General features: G+C 47.5%; 1 pseudogene; it reads right to left on the bottom strand.

Annotated features, from left to right (window-relative positions):
* Positions 1-2496: 2496 nt before the first annotated feature.
* On the bottom strand, positions 2497-3396 carry LOC144134014 (uncharacterized; annotated as a pseudogene).
* Positions 3397-16673: the final 13277 nt, after the last annotated feature.

Raw genomic sequence — 16673 nt, 5'->3', positions numbered from 1 at the left:
GGACAGCTTCTAATGCATTAATTAAATAAATTTGGTGCGGGCTCCATATGTAGAGGCATATTCTAATTTTGGTCTGATGAGCGATTTATATGCGAGTAATTTTATGTGTTGAAGGGCAAGGCGGAGATGGTGCTTGAGAAAACCAAGTGTTTTATTCGATGCTGAAATGATGTTGCCAATATGGGTGCGCCAAAATAAATCATAAGACAAGGTGACTCCTAGATACTTATAAGATGATACTGAATCAATCGAGGTGTTAGAAATGGAATATTGGAAGCGATGCGGGCTATGGCGACGAGAGAAGGATAAGAGTTTGCATTTATTAGGATTTAGGGACATGAGCCAGTTGTTACACCAATTAAGTACGCTGTTAAGATCGGTTTGAAGACTGAGTTGATCACGAGAGTTATTAATAGTGCGGTAAATAACACAGTCGTCAGCAAACATTCGAATACTGCAGGAAACGTGGTCAGGTAAATCATTAATATATATTAAAAAAAGTAATGGACCGAGTACAGATCCTTGCGGAACGCCCGAAGTAACCGGGAGGCTTTTAGACAGGTGGCCGTTAGCAAACACTGATTGAGAACGATTAGTGAGAAACTGCTCAATCCACTGTAGTATGCTAGGATGTAAGTTCAGCTGTACAAGTTTTACTAGTAAACGACGGTGGGGAATTTTATCAAAAGCTTTCGCAAAATCTAGAAATATGGCATCAGTCTGTTTGTTACGGTCAAGATTATTGTGCAAGTCGTGAAGGAACAACGCTAATTGGGTTTCGCAAGAGAGGCCCTTACGAAACCCATGTTGTGAAGAATGGAAGAAATCATTTGAGTCTAAGAAATTTATAATTTGAGAGTAGATGACATGTTCCATGATTTTGCAGGGTACGCTAGTTAGTGAAATGGGGCGATAATTCATGGGGGAGTCTCTGTTACCTGATTTGTGGACTGGAACGACCTTCCCCGTTTTCCAGTCATCTGGAATGATCCCTGAAGAGAGCGATTGTGAAAAGATCAAAGATAAGTATGCTGCACATGTTGATTTCACATTTTTAAGCAGTTTTGTATTAATCATGTCCATACCAGCTGATGATGAGAGTTTCATGTTATCAATTATGGAAGCGATACCATCTGTGAAGAATGTGATAGCTGGCATGATGGCTTCTGTGTTGAGCGATGGTAACTGTGAAGGCATGCCAAATTCACTCGTGAAGACAGATACAAAGGCGTTATTAAATATTTCTGCGCATTCATGGTCAGTAACCGCTTCGTGCAAGTCGTTAGTCAGTGTAATATCATGAGTGTGCTTAGGATTTAAAACCTGCCAGAATTGTCTAGGATTGCTGATTAGTAGCTTCGGTAAGTCAGTGTGTTAAATGAGCGCCTGGCGCTACGAACTGCAAGTAAGTATGATTTCTCAGATGCAAGGTATTTTTCCCAAATGGCTTGATTATCAGTGTGTTTGGCTGTACGAAACAGGCGTTTCTTCTTGTTTTCTAGACGTTTTAGATGCTTAGTAAACCATGGTTTATGGCGGTTATTTTTGAAAGATACCCTGGGGATAAACATATTAGAGAGCATATTTAACTTATTTTTGAATATCAACCAGTTTTCGTGACCAGAGTGAGTGTCGAATGTGGATTGGTACTCTGAAAAAAACATGTTAAGGTCTTCAGTTATTGCATCGTAATTCCCTTCATCGTAAAGATTTATTGTCTTTCTGGATGGGTGCTTCTGAGCTGGGGTAAATGAAAATAGAGCATGTAAGATTTTATAATCGCTGATTTCTGGAAGGTAACTAATGGATGATAGGTACTCAGGGCTATTAGTTAGTATTAGGTCAAGGGTGTTTGCGGTTGCATGCGTGGTGCGAGTAGGTTCCGAGACTAACTGTGCAAGGTTAAAATTTAAACAGACATCAATGAAGTTCTTGGCCTCTGTATTGCTTGTTAATGAGGAAGTGCCTAAACTCTGCCAATCAATGTCCGGATATTTGAAGTCCCCGAAAAGGAGAATGCGCGCATTTGGGTATTTAACAACAAGATGATTTATAGTATCATTCAGATGTCGACAGAAGTTTGGATTTGACTGCGGGGGCCTATAACAAACGCCGAGAAGTACTGTTACAGGGGGAGTGCGAATAATTAGCCATAATGATTCCATATCAGATGTGACGTGTGCAATAGAGCATGATATACCTCGGTGAATTGCAACAAGAACACCGCCCCCCCCCCCCCCCCCGTGAGTTTTTTCGATCGTTTCGGTAGACGTTGAATTCGGGTAAGTCAGTTAAAACTTCAGCGTCGGACACGTTACTGTTTAACCAAGTTTCAGTTAGTATAAGTATGTTGCTCCTGGATGACGAAATTACAGTGGATATGAGTTCACGCTTTGGGAGGAAGCTGCGGATGTTAGTGAATATCACGGAAAACGAGAGAACATTTGAGGGTGTCGCACGCTAGCGTTTTATTGGTGTAGGATGAAGGGACGATTGCTACGCGAGTTGCTTGACGATGTTAGATGAAGTGTCAAAAATATAATGATTCAAGCCGATGTGAAGTGTTTTAAATCGCAAGGAAAATTTGGCAGACCTGGCTTTAGCAAATGCAACAAGTTGTTTTCGCGCGTGACGAACGGCATGCGAGAAGTCCTCTCCAACACTATAAATCGTGTCTTTCAGATTTCGCCCATTTGATAGGAGGGATTCTTTAGTTTTGCTACTTGTGAATTTCACGATTATGGGACGATTTTTATCTTGTGAGTGACGACCGAGGCGATGAGCTCTTTCTATTTCGTGAGGTTCCACAGTTATTTGAAGGTTATTACGGCAAACATCAATGATTAGTTTTTCAGATTCTGCCCACGTTTCGCTATCAGTAGTGTCAGGGATACCACAGAAGATGAGATTGTTACGGCGTGACCTGTTTTCAGCGTCCTCTATGCGGGTTTCTTGTTCCTGGATTATACGCGCCACGTTGCTTGTGTCAGCCTGCATCTTTTCAATGTCGTTTCGAAGGGGAAGTAGTGCTTGGTAGTGTGTTTCCAGGTCGGCCATACGATTGCTTAAATCAGTTATGGTTTTATCCGTAGTAGTGAGCTGGGATTTCAGACCTTGTACTTCGGCTATTAGTTGGGTTTGGCCTGCGGTTAGTTTCTGGAGTTCCGCGAGTACTGCACTGCTGTCGTTAGGACCAGGGTTAGTTTCGATATCTCCTCATAACAATAGCAAAGAATGAACAACAGTGACACACTCGGCGGCAATGGCAACACAGCACTGTGGGCTCGGGAACTGCATCAGAATATAATTGCTTGATCTTTTGGCAAATAAGGTATATGATTTACTAACCTGCATCGCAAAGATCAGCGGATTAGATGGCTGCGCTGAGGTGCAGTCACCGAGCCCACAGAACGGTGCCGGTGGCGCTTTTATATGGGGGGAAGCTGTTGATGTCCGTGATGATGCGGCCGTCCAAGATTCCTTCGGCGCCGGCAGCCACTGTTCCTCTGTTGTGGCAGCAGTCATCCGGGGCGGGCAGTTGACGAGCGGCAAGCGGTAGCGTCCCGGCTCGTCACTGGAGCATGGTGGTGCGCAGTCAAACGACGCACCCGAAAGAAGGCTTGCCAAGGTCGGCAACAGTAGGCTGACGAACAGCTGGTTGATCGTCTGCATCGCAAAGATCAGCGGATTAGATGGCTGCGCTGAGGTGCAGTCACCGAGCCCACAGAACGGTGCCGGTGGCGGGGGTGCTTTTATATGGGGGGAAGCTGTTGATGTCCGTGATGATGCGGCCGTCCAAGATTCCTTCGGCGCCGGCAGCCATTGTTCCTCTGTTGTGGCAGCAGTCATCCGGGGCGGGCAACTGACGAGCGGAAAGCGGTAGCATCCCGGCTCGTCACTGGAGTATGGTGGTGCGCAGTCAAACGACGCACCCGAAAGAAGGCTTGCCAAGGTCGGCAACAGTAGGCTGACGAATAGCTGGTTGATCGTCTGCATCGCAAAGATCAGCGGATTAGATGGCTGCGCTGAGGTGCAGTCACCGAGCCCACAGAACGGTGCCGGTGGCGCTTTTATATGGGGGGAAGCTGTTGATGTCCGTGATGATGCGGCCGTCCAAGATTCCTTCGGCGCCGGCAGCCACTGTTCCTCTGTTGTGGCAGCAGTCATCCGGGGCGGGCAGCTGACGAGCGGCAAGCGGTAGCGTCCCGGCTCGTCACTGGAGCATGGTGGTGCGCAGTTAAACGACGCACCCGAAAGAAGGCTTGCCAAGGTCGGCAACAGTAGGCTGACGAACAGCTGGTTGATCGTCTGCATCGCAAAGATCAGCGGATTAGATGGCTGCGCTGAGGTGCAGTCACCGAGCCCACAGAACGGTGCCGGTGGCGCTTTTATATGGGGGGAAGCTGTTGATGTCCGTGATGATGCGGCCGTCCAAGATTCCTTCGGCGCCGGCAGCCACTGTTCCTCTGTTGTGGCAGCAGTCATCCGGGGCGGGCAGCTGACGAGCGGCAAGCGGTAGCGTCCCGGCTCGTCACTGGAGCATGGTGGTGCGCAGTTAAACGACGCACCCGAAAGAAGGCTTGCCAAGGTCGGCAACAGTAGGCTGACGAACAGCTGGTTGATCGTCTGCATCGCAAAGATCAGCGGATTAGATGGCTGCGCTGAGGTGCAGTCACCGAGCCCAATCACAGTACTGATGAAGGCTATCCGAGGAGCCTAGGCCTACATGCTTAGTGTCCATTTTTCTTTTGTGCTCGAGTGAAGTAACATTAATTTAATTTGGTCTTATCATTCAGCCTTGGTGGTTGGCGGACTGGCTAGCCTTCAAGACCTGATTTCTGCCGTCATGCACTGCTCCTATGATGGCCAAGTGACTTTGGTGTTCATGTGCTTAGTTCAAGTTCGCAGGTTCAATTACGTGTGCAGCAGTCAGATTTTGAATAAGGGCAAATGCAATAACAAACGCAATCCTAGACCGCAGTGTGCGTTTTAGGGCCCTAAGTAATGAAAATTAATTGGGAGCTCTCCGCTTAACCCTCTCATGCGCCAGTGCGTTGCGTTGGTTCAATAAAATGTAGTATCCAGTAGCCTTGCTTGCTTTCTTTCCGCAGCAACCTGTTTTCCGTCTTACATGGCGCTTCGTTTCACTGTTCTTCGTCATATCCTCTCTTTCCAAAGCCAAGCGGGATGTCAAACAATTTTTACAGGCTGAGTTCACTTCCTTGCATGTACCACCTTTGCCAGAAATACATAAACAATTCTCTGATGGACTGGAGGAGCAACTTGAATCTAAAAAATTTGCAGCGCTAAAGCATGCATGCATGCTTGCATGCTTTAGCGCTGCTGTTTTTCTGAGATTGAAAGTGCACCAACTAGCCCAGAAAAGAGTTTTAATGGAGGAGCAACTCGCCCTTGATTCTGTGCACATTGGAAGCTGCCGGTCTTAAGCAACTCTGCAAAACTATTGGACTCGCTTTCGACAATCTCGATCAGCGTAGACGTTTGGACGAGCTTCATGCTCATAATAAATACTGTTATCATAATCATCATCACCTCGTCTGACTTCGCCACCTGCAGGGCACAGGCCTTTCCAATGTCTCACCAATTAATCCTGTCCTTTGCCAGCTGCTGCCACCATACTCCCGCAAACTTCTAAAATCTCATCCGCCCACCTAACTTTCTTCCGCTCCCTGCTGCGTTTGCCTTCTCCTGGAATCCACTCCGTTACCCTTAAAGAGCAGCGGTTATCTTGCCTTCCCGTTACATGCACTGCCCGAGGACATTTCTCCATTTTGGTTTATACTGGAATGTCATTAATCGGCGTTTGTTCCCTCGCCAAATCTGCCTGCCTTCAGGCTCTTGTTGTCTTAACGTAATGAACACTGTAGCTCTTGAGAAACCATCTCGAAAAAGGAATAAAACACCACATGGGCAAATTTACAACTGAAGTTATTCGTGGTACGTGCAGATTCTTTAAAATATGGCAGCGAAAAAAAGAAAACACGCCCGCTAGCTTTTCACAAAGCAGGTAAGCCTCAAGCTGCAACGGCATCGGAGGAGCCTTGCAGAAACACTTTAATGCTTTTAAGGCCTAATATTTTCGTTTAAGCTGTCGTTATCCTTATGTTGTATACACCGCGGAATGAATTTGGGACTATTAGCGACAGCGGCCGCTGCCTGAACACGCTACATCAAATCAGTGGCGCTACTGTTAGGAGAACGCATCCTCCTTTTATGCACCGCTCTCTTACCTGCACTTCACAGCGATCACATGAAGCACGGGCCACGAGAGCATCTGTTATCGCCTCCTCACAATGCACCAGCTACTTGCTACCCTCTAGATCCTTTCGTTTTTCCTCTATTGCTATTCATCGCCACATCTGCTCAACTTCACTTCCTTTATTCATAGTAATTCGTTGTTGTCAACCACAATAACACAGGCGCTGTCAGCTTCTGCACAGTGCTTCCCATGCGCAGTGCATCTGGAAAATTGGAAAATGCCGCTAGAGGAACCCTTATCGCAGTTTTGCGAGAGCCTTTCCTTCTTGAATCACTGCGCAAGTGCAGTGGGTGTCAGAAGAAAGCAAAGAGCACGCAATGGCAGCTCTGCAGGGAGTGTTTTTATGAGGAGGATAGAAAGAGGAGGCTTCATTCAGAAGGGCGGACGCTCACCAACGCGGCCGCCCCTGTAGATCAGCCCAAAGAATAGGACGAAGGGCGCACTGAAACCAGCAGCCAGGCCGCTACCAGTCCTACGGATCTTTAGAAAATGATTGTTGTAAGCGTTGATCGGCAAGGGACCTAGAAAAGATTAGTCGGAGTACGCGCTGCCAGTGACCGATGAAGGTTGGTTGGGTATTTAATGCGTTTTGCTCTCTGGAATGTAACTTTCTATTTTGTGACCATAATAAAAGGTATTTTATTTAAATCAAAGCTCGCATGGCCGTCTTTGATTGGTGAGAAGAAATTTTCGTTGTTATCTCGACAAGCCGCGATGCACTTCCATACACTGGAGCATACCCGGGTCGCCGTCTATACTGACGACAGCAACAGCATTATGCATCGAGGTCCTTGTCGGATGCGAGGCGCGCACTACAAATTGGTCTTTCACCATGGTAGAGATGCACGCTACGTCTGTCTTGTAAGCTGGGTGAAGCATTGCAGTCCCTGTCATACATTTGGCGGCATTAAGTAGAGTGCGCTACTGAGAGAATTCGATCACCGTTGGTAGGTACTATATCGAATTTATGTGCTTCTGGCGAAAACGACGTGCGAACCTTTCAGTTGAACGCTGCACATCTTAAGTTCTGTCACTATCAGGATGCCAGTCTTTCATAACTCCTTGCCACATGGAGGTAAACGCATATTGTTCTTTTTTCTAATTAAGCTGTCGAGCATTACATAATTGCTTTTTCACCATAAGTCCTGTCTTTATATGTATAGTGCTAATGTCTTTGTATATGCATTTTGTTTCTGTGCAGCGTACATTGCTCTTAACAAAAGGATTCCATTTAGATATTAGTTTAAAGTGATTGCGTCTTTTCGACTGCAGCTTGGAGCCCGTGCCCAGTCAGGCATTATGCTTCTTGTCTTATCTTTCAATTTCAACGAAAGGGAGTAAAAGACAAACTGTAATCCATTGCTCAATAAGAAGTCACTGCTCAGGAGCCAAAATTTCTTCGAACCCTTGACATAAAAAATGGCCACTGCTAAAAACAAATGACTAGTATGAACCAAACGTTTGAAGTCGTGTTTGCGCCTTGGATGGCAAGCTGCAAATTGAAGGAAACTATTCATGATCACCTCTTCTTAGCGCCTGTAACAGGGTGGTGAACATTTGCTAAACTTTTTTTCCCAGAAATAAATTAAGGTGCGCAACTGAGAAATGAATAAGAAAGTGCTATAAATGAAACATGGGTGGTGGCATTTAGAGTGGAGAACGCGTTTATTCAGTTTCACATAAGCAACATAGAGTAGACGATAAAAATAGTTTTCTTTCCCTTTTGCACACCAGCACGCATACTTTCTTACTCACAACATGAAAATTCCGACAAGAACAAGATGCGAAACAACACGAATGTTTTTGGCTGCGTATGGTGGCGACACATTGTAAAGTTCAACAAACACGATGATCTGGGCATGGGGACGTGCATTCATTCTTACATATCTCGCAACGTGAACGCGTGGAGGACAGAGAGAGGGAAAACTTTTTATTGATCTCTTCAGCTTAGGAAAGTGGTTCTCCCATCTCCGGGAGTCCAAGGGCGGTTGCTGCCCGCCTTCGCGTCTTCACTAGCTGAAGCTGGGTTGAGGGGTCCGAGCTGTCCAGTACAGCCTCCCACTGCTCGAGGCTGCTCCTGTTTTCCTCAACAGGTCGAGGACAGGAAGAAAACGGGACTGGTGCTCTCTTGCAACCATTTTTTCTCCATGGAACAGTGCATGTGAACATCTCGATGCTATGCATCTCCATAGAGGCACAAATAAAACTGCGTGAAGCGTGGCGCAACTAAGCTCTCTATTCTGCTGGGAAGAAAATGCGACAGTGCTTTCGCTAAAAAGAAGGCAGCGTTCCTTTTTATTGTCGGCTTGTCTGCCCGTGAAATGGTTTGCACAATTTTATGCTTACCTTTACTAAAGCCAATGGAATAGAAACCTGGTCCTTCAAAACCAAATCGCGGCTGTAAAAAAAAGTTCTAGCTTCTGTTTGTTTTCTGCTCTCCAATTTGTCCTCTTCGCGTTCTACCATACAAAAAATAAAATATATAGCCAGCGAAAAATGAAGACAGCGGACAAGGGTCTTATAGTTATGATCTGTGGTCACTCTGTCACGTCCCTTGGTACGCACTGTGTGCCCGGAGTACATGGCTATAAAACCGCGTGTAATGGTCAACATAGAAACGTGAGTACAGTGAATACAATCAACACTTGGTTCAGCGCACGTGCTGTGAGCGCAAAAGGAAAGCGCCACTTATACACGTTTTGCACTGAAACTGGAAAAGCATAACGACGTGACATGAGACATTAAATGCGCACATTGTAACCTCGGAAGTCTTTGAACCACAAAGCTCGTGAAGTCCAGTTTAACGCGTCGCATGTTCGTGCCAAGGGCGTTAGAATGAGGTTATGTGAAAAGCCCGTGGGACATTACAAATAATGTCATGTGTCCTGTCACTGCGGCCTCATAGCCAGCATCCCCTTTTGGTCCACATGCACAAATATGGTTTGCGTCTTCGAGGTGCAGGGTATGCATCCTGCCCCTTTTTGCATCGTCTCGTCTCTAGTCCAACAGCTTATCCAGAATCTGCGGCTTCCCTAGAAAAAGAGATATAAGCATCGACTAGAAGATGAGCCAACATCATGTTCACGTCAACATTTGTGATCCTTGCCGAAAGCGATTCGCGACGTCCCTTGCGAAAGCATATATCTTGGATACTGTCGAGAGGGAAGTGAGCATCATTTCATGGTGCAGTTTAATATTATTAATATTATTAATTATTAAGTTGTTAATATCTTGGACACTGTCGAGTTGAAATGAACCATTATGTCATAGTGCGCTTTCAAAGAAATAATACATGTTTAATTTGGTAACTGATTGCACCAAGGATTTTTCATTTAAGCTTGCGAACATGTACATTAACCCTGACTAACCTGCCAAGCGCTTCCAAAATTACTTGTAAAATAAATGCGTTCTTCGTCACTGGTGTTTCTTTTCGGCGGGCCGCTTGCTGTGGTGGCTCAGTGTCTCTACGCTGATGCGTCTTTGTTTTCATTTCAGCACTTGAAGGAGGCTCTTGTACGCGTCGCACAGAGTTAAAACTACGAATCAGCGGTAATACTACAGATTTTCTTTTCATGCCTCGCGCAACCTCAGTAAGGCATGTTGCTGGGCAAGTTGGTTAAGCCTGTTTGAAATTTGGAAAGAATGCACATTGGCGCAAGTAAAACCACACACACGAAGGAAAGACAAGGCGCCTGTCCGTTGTCTCCTTGTCTCTCCTTTGTGTGTGTGGTTTTAATTGCGCCAAGGTGGATTCTTTCCAAATTACAAAGTCGCGCAACCTATACACGCCTTACACGCCACAGGCATCGTTCGGTTATTGAGATCGGAACAGACACAGTATCAAGAAATTATAAATGAGTTTGCAGTCGGAGGCGATTACGACTGCGTGGTCCAAGCATACTAAACTCTGACGTGTTGTTTCAAAAAATAAAACAAGCAAGAAAAATTTGTTGCCTATATTACTTTGAGGAAGCTATATGAATCGTCTATTGCTCATATATTTACTTCGATGGATTACTGCAGTGCGCGGAAAACTTCAGGTTAAATATAAACAGCAAACTGCTCATTGCTGATACGGAAGGTAAACTTTATAGATTGCGCTTGCGCACAGCTGTCTTATCTCATGATAGAGTGTTAGTGTTGTCTCGCTTGCACAAACGTTCGTTATGAGAAAAGATGATATGATCAACCATACTGGCAGACGCAATACTTTCAGTTCACAACCCAAGCGGTCAATTGTGCCCCAGTTTAGCGCTTATTAGTGTCCCCGCGCTAATTAATTCTCCAAGGCGCAGAACAATTCCCTCTGCATTCGCGTAAGTACCGGAGCCTTGTAATTGATATACTCTCAAATCTAAAGAACGCGACACCAGTTAAGGTGAAATCACGCCGTTTAAGCAAAGAATTTCAAGCCTAAGCCATGTTTTCAGACCAGGGCAGTGTGGTACCCGAAATTTCAAATTAATGCAACCTTAATCAAGCATTTCGCCGCTTGTGTACATCGACCGCTCTCGGAGAGAGGCATGTTCAAAGACTGCTCCTCTCTCAGTTCCCACATCCCGGAGACTAGTTTTGAATTACAAAATTTGTCTATTTCGCAAGAAAAAAAAAGGTTACAGTTGTGGGGACCTGCCCTGCATCCCCTTTCAGGCTTTCCCGCGATGCACTCTGCCGCAACAGCATCGCCTCAAGGGAGGGTAGCATTCCCTGGTGAGTTATCGTATCTAACAAGGAAGGGCGCCACAGAGACTGCTTGCGCGCGTGCGCGGGACGTAGCTTACAGGCTCATTTTCGGCTGGGATCGTCGGCGCGAGCGGACGTGTCGCTCGCGGCTCCGCTCTTCTTCAGTGGGGCGAGGAAGTGGGGGGGGGGGGGGGGACTTGCTCCCTTATCTCGTCCAGTCCGGCCTCGGAGTATATTCCTTGCCCTAGCGTGGGCGAACATGCGCTCGTAACATTGCTGGTGCGTCGGATGACCTCGGTTCATTAGGGTATTCTGTTGCTAGCTGGCGTTATTGTTCTTGTAGGAATAAATGGCTGTTTGTGTCAGCCAATGTGTCGTTCCTTTCTTCACTCAGAGCAAGGCCCGCCGTGGTCGGCGTGCGCTTGGTAGCGTACGCGATCACGGGGTGGGTTCCGGCGGTTTTGAACTTGAGTCAGCCGCGGTTGAGCGGGGACAAATATTTATTTCCCCAATTAAAACCCCATACCTGGCAACCCAACGTGGGGCCTCCTCTTGGAACATTGGACGGTTGTCGGTTCGGTTCGAAGAAGGCTCTTTGTCCGCACTTGAGAACTGCTAAGCCTAGAGTGAATTTTGATCGCCTGGCCTGCGGCATGCTTTCTTGAGTACGAGGTGCATTGCGCTGCAGTATGTTTGAATTTTTCGTCTTCTAATGTGGATACCGGGACACTCTGGAATTGTCGGAAACGATGCAGCTGAAGCTGCAGCTGGAGTGGTCCACGGCAGTGGCAACATTGTCCAGATACCGTTGACAAGAGCCTACGCAGCCCGACATCTGCGAATGCTTTGCCGAAGAGAGCTTTCAGCGTCATGGTCTTCTAATGGCAACTCCACATGCCGTCTGCACCACCTAGACCCCTTACTTCAACTCAGTCCTCCGTCCTGCCTCTCCCGCTGCGATGCTACGCTGTTTTGTCGCCTGTGGCTGGGAGTGGCGTTCAGAAATGCCTACTCCCACTTAATCTCAATGGCAGACTCTCCTGCGTGTGAGATCTGTGGGTGCGACGAAACTATAGAACACCTTCTTTGTAACTGCCCTCGGTTCTTGCGTGAGCGCGCACTCCTGGCTGCAACACTCCGCCGTTTACATCCTCGGCCCCTCACTGAAGCCAAGATTCTGGGTCCTTGGAGTAAGCCTTCATCGCAGAGGACAGCTTTGAAGGCACTTTTGAAGTTCTTGAAGGACTCAGGACGGAGTGCAGGGTTGTGAACTATCGGTGTGTGCCCTGTGTACCCTGCAAGTAATGGCCAACGGACTTGTGGAAAAGTGATCATTTCCCTTTGTTCTCTCCCCTTTCTATCTCTCCCTCCATTGCCCTACCCACGTGTAGGGTAGCATACCGGGCGCTGCCTAGTTAACCTCCCTGCCTTTCCGTTTGTCTTTCTCTCTCTCTTCAACTTTTAAACATGCTCAGCATGTTTTTCGTCGAGTTTTCCCTGGAGTTGGTTCACGAGAACCACTTGGTCCGCATCGAAGGAGCGCGAGGCCTAGCGCCCGCGGAGCTGTCGAACCCTAATTGGGCGAGAGCCTAGAAATTGTGCCGGAATACGTCTACTTAGGGCAGGTAGTGACAGCTGATCCGGATCATGAGAGGGAGATAACTAGAAGGATAAGAATGGGGTGGAGGGCATATGGCAAATTCTCGCAGATCATGAGTGGCAGTTTACCAATTTCCCTCAAGAGGAAAGTGTACAACAGCATAATCTAACCGGTACTCACCTACGGGGCAGAAACGTGGAGGCTAACGAAAAGAATTCAGCTTAAGTTAAGGACAACGCAGCGAGCCATGGAAAGAAAAATGATAGGTGTAACGTTAAGAGATCGGAAGCGGGCAGAGTGGGTGAGGGAACAAACACGGGTTAATGACATCCTGGTCGAAATCAAGAGAAAGAAATGGGCTTGGGCAGGGCATGTAATGCGAAGGCAAGATAACCGCTGGTCTTTAAGGGTAACTGAGTGGGTTCCAAGAGAAAGTAAGCGTAGCAGGGGGCGGCAGAAGGTTAGGTGGGCGGATGAGATTAAGAAGTTTGCAGGCAAAGGGTGGATGCAGCTGGCAAAGGATAGGGTTAATTGGAGAGACATGGGAGAGGCCTTTGCCCTGCAGTGGGTGTAGTAAGGCGGATGATGATGATGATGATGATGATGATGAATTGGGTGAGTACAAAAGCCACGGGGGGGGGGGGTCTGATTTTTCATTATATATTCTCCTCTGCTGTCTTTTTTCGTCTCTGGGAGTCGCGGCTCCGGGATTCGGGTGGCCTGGTGCCACGGGTGCCGCTGTACGAGTTCGCTGGTATTGCAGCTCGGCACCGGGCGCTCAGACACCGTCCGATACGGTGGGCGCCGACCACTCAGAAGCTACTTCGTTCAGTGAGTGGGGTAGGACCACCCCACAGAGCTGATGTCTCCTCGCGGCTGCGCGCACGTAACACGTCTCGGGTGTTAGTTTTGTTCACGGTCGTTGACAGTGATAGTCAGGCCTAATACTTTTCGGAGCTACCAGCAGCACGTCTGAAGAGGCAGGACCACCGGGCCATGGTGTTGGGAGAGGCGCTTTTTGCTGACCACTCGGTTTTTTTAACCTCGCATGAACTGAGCAGTCTCGTTAAACTCCAGAAAGGGCTTTGTTCACTAGGACTTTCTGTTTGCACAGCCGCCCGACACGTTTTACTAGCGAGTTAGGCATTGTGCCACGAGGTCCTTGCGGATGCCGTTTCCCCTCCCGTGATCTACGTTAAAGGCACTCCGCGAGCGTTTCGGCACTTTTGCAGATCCAGTGGAGCCACCCAGGCTTGCTGTCCGGTGCACATCGTCTCGCTGCCACCTGCTGCGACGGAGCGGCCTGTATCCTGTTCGCCGCATCCATACGGGGCAGCTGTGGCGAGTCCAGTCAGCAGTCACCTCCGTCTGCTGTTGTCCTGGCGACTACTGTAGAAACCTAAGGGTAGACAGCTGGGCTAGTTGGTTTGCATTATTATGGAACATGGTACCAGCGCAAGAAACAAGGACGAAGGGAGAAGAAAGACAACACGAACGCCGGACGCAAACCTTTGGACCGCAGCTTAGCACAGCTTTTACGTTTTCAGGCAAATTGCACCCACCAATACAGGTCACTTGATTTGGCGCAGTGTGCTGACGTCGCGCATGCACTATCTTCAAGGCACTCAAATTTCGGACACACAAGTTCCACAGAAAGTCGGCATTCTTTGCAGCCAGACGAGTAAGTGTTCGAAAAAGAGGTTCATCATTTTGTCCTGGGTATACCGAAGCGGCATAGGTGCGTAGGTGGTTCTGCAGGTGTCGTATCTGTCGCCACAGCTCGGAGCGCAGGATTTTCTTCATTCTTCTGGCATGCCGCGCAGATGGGAAGCACGGTGAAAACAGGCCACAAACACCAGGTAGGACAAGGCTATGATCGAGTGCAAACGTGAGTTGCCTTGCCCGGCAGGTGGTAACAGCTAAGAGGTTGACAAGGGTCGTGGAAGGGTTCACACACAAAAAGAAGGAATAACGGGGCCCAATGTATTAGAAAGTATGTCCGGCTGTCGGCAGATCGTGTAATTCTTCAAGCACAGAAGAGCGTAGATGTTGGGATATGACGAACAGCAATGGAGGACCATCGGAGCGTAAATTGCGGCGATATAAAATGCCATTCTGGAGCACATAAAGTTGCAGAGACGGAGATCGGTTTGCAGAGCGGAGGCCATCAAACATAGGGCGTAAAGATGAGTCGTAACGCTGTTCGTTAGTAATATCGGTGAAAGCAGTGATAGCTAAGAGGCAGGGCAGGGTCTCAGCGTCTTCTAAGTCAGGTGGCTCCAAGGGGTACCGGGATAAACAGTCAGCGCCCTGGTTGTGACGACCGGACTTGTACACTACAGAGTATGAATATTCTTGGATGCGCAAAGCCCAGCGACCTAGGCGACCGGTGGGATCTTTTAGTGAAGACAGCCAATCCCACCCAATTAAAACTGCACACAGTATGCAACATGATTACCCCCTGGCAGTGTCCGGCAACGTTGCGAAAAACTCTAGTAACAGCTCCGTGTGTGGCGTGTTTCTTAGTTTTATATGTTACGAAACCTCAGCGTCGATAAAGACAAGGGTACCGAGTGGAGCTGCCCTTTTCGGTTGTACTGCGATGCTGAAATTCTGATGAATTCTTTTGAAATGGGAACTTTTACGAACCAGCTACACTTCGTAAAGGGCGAAGTCATTCACGTCTGCGGCGGACGACCAGTGATAAGTTATTTCTGCTCGCCAAACTCTCTTCGCCATTTGTTTATGCTATATACTATGCCAGATTCGGTCGCCTAACGCACAGAGCCATTGCAGTCGACGGGGTAAAAAGCGTAAGCATGCACATGATTCTTCGAATTGCGCAATCGTCCACTTGTAAGTGCCTCAGCAGCTTCTTTCCGTTGTGTACTGCCTCGCTGAAACGCACCGAGCATCGTACAGTGTGATGCTCAAAGTTAGGGACGAAGTTTTCCAACGTTTATACGTACCTGAATGCAAAGTCTGGTTGCCCAAAGCGAAGCAACGAAGTTAGGTAATCGCAGAAGGGAGGAGGTTGGGGAACGTAACAAATGGATGTCCAACTGGACGCGCCATAAAACAGCGTCCGCTGGGCCGGCTGCAGCCCATGTTGACGTTTACGGTTTTCGTAAATGCTTGGCCACTCACTGGCTTTTAGGGCACACGCAGCTTATTACGGCCCTTTACGATCGTTGAGTTGCATGAGTGACGCCGATATGTCGCGTTTTTCCGCGAAGGACAGTTGTGTCGCGTGGGAATGTGCGCTCACTACTATTTGTAGTTTTACCAGCATCACACGCTGGCAGATGCGTCACTTTTGTCTGACAGCACTTTGAGCCCGGCGTGCTGCCCGCATTTAGGTGAGAGTGAAATGGAAAAAGAAAGCATGTACTAGGATTTTGGTGCACTTCAGACAAATAATATTACAAAGTAACTCGGAGCCATCTTCTATAGCGGTCTCTGAGGCCTTGATGGCGGCTAAACAGGAAAAAAATACGTCAAATAATATCTTGCGTTCCATCCTGCATTTACAGTTAGTTTTCTCCGTACCATGAATCATGCTAAGGCACATTTTTATCTGAACATCATCATCTTAGCTACAAAAATGACACGTTAAACTTAAATATACTACCTCGATGGAAAGAAACGCGAACAACCCGGCGCGAACACGCCCCGCTGTTGGAATTTATTTTCATCGCGCTTTTACCTAGGTGGTACGAAAAAGACGTTAGAGTTGTCCTAGAATGTATCATGGACTAGTCTAGGGTCTCCTTGCTATCACCGAAGTAAACTCACGGTGAAAAGAAATTGAACCAGCGGAGAGTGTTGGCGCGGGCTTTTCGTGTTTATTTCCATCGAGGTAGTACATGGACCAGCGCGTAGGTTTCATATTATTTAAGAGTAAGAAACACGCCATTGACGGCGCTGTTCCTAGAGATCTTCGCAACGCTTCCGAGCAGTGCAGAGGTTTAATCGTTTTTCCATACTCGAATAGCTTTTTGACAAATAGACGTTTCTAGTTGTGTAACTCAAAGCTAGTATCCCGGAAGTGGGAACTGTGGGAGGACCATTTTTCAAACATGCCTCTCCCCCCTCCCCAAATAAAAAAGA

Source organism: Amblyomma americanum, chromosome 5 (assembly GCF_052857255.1).
Source record: "Amblyomma americanum isolate KBUSLIRL-KWMA chromosome 5, ASM5285725v1, whole genome shotgun sequence".
NCBI classification, from domain to species: domain Eukaryota; kingdom Metazoa; phylum Arthropoda; class Arachnida; order Ixodida; family Ixodidae; genus Amblyomma; species Amblyomma americanum.
Note: the sequence above shows the minus strand (reverse complement) of the source record. Positions and strands in the feature narration are given on the sequence as shown.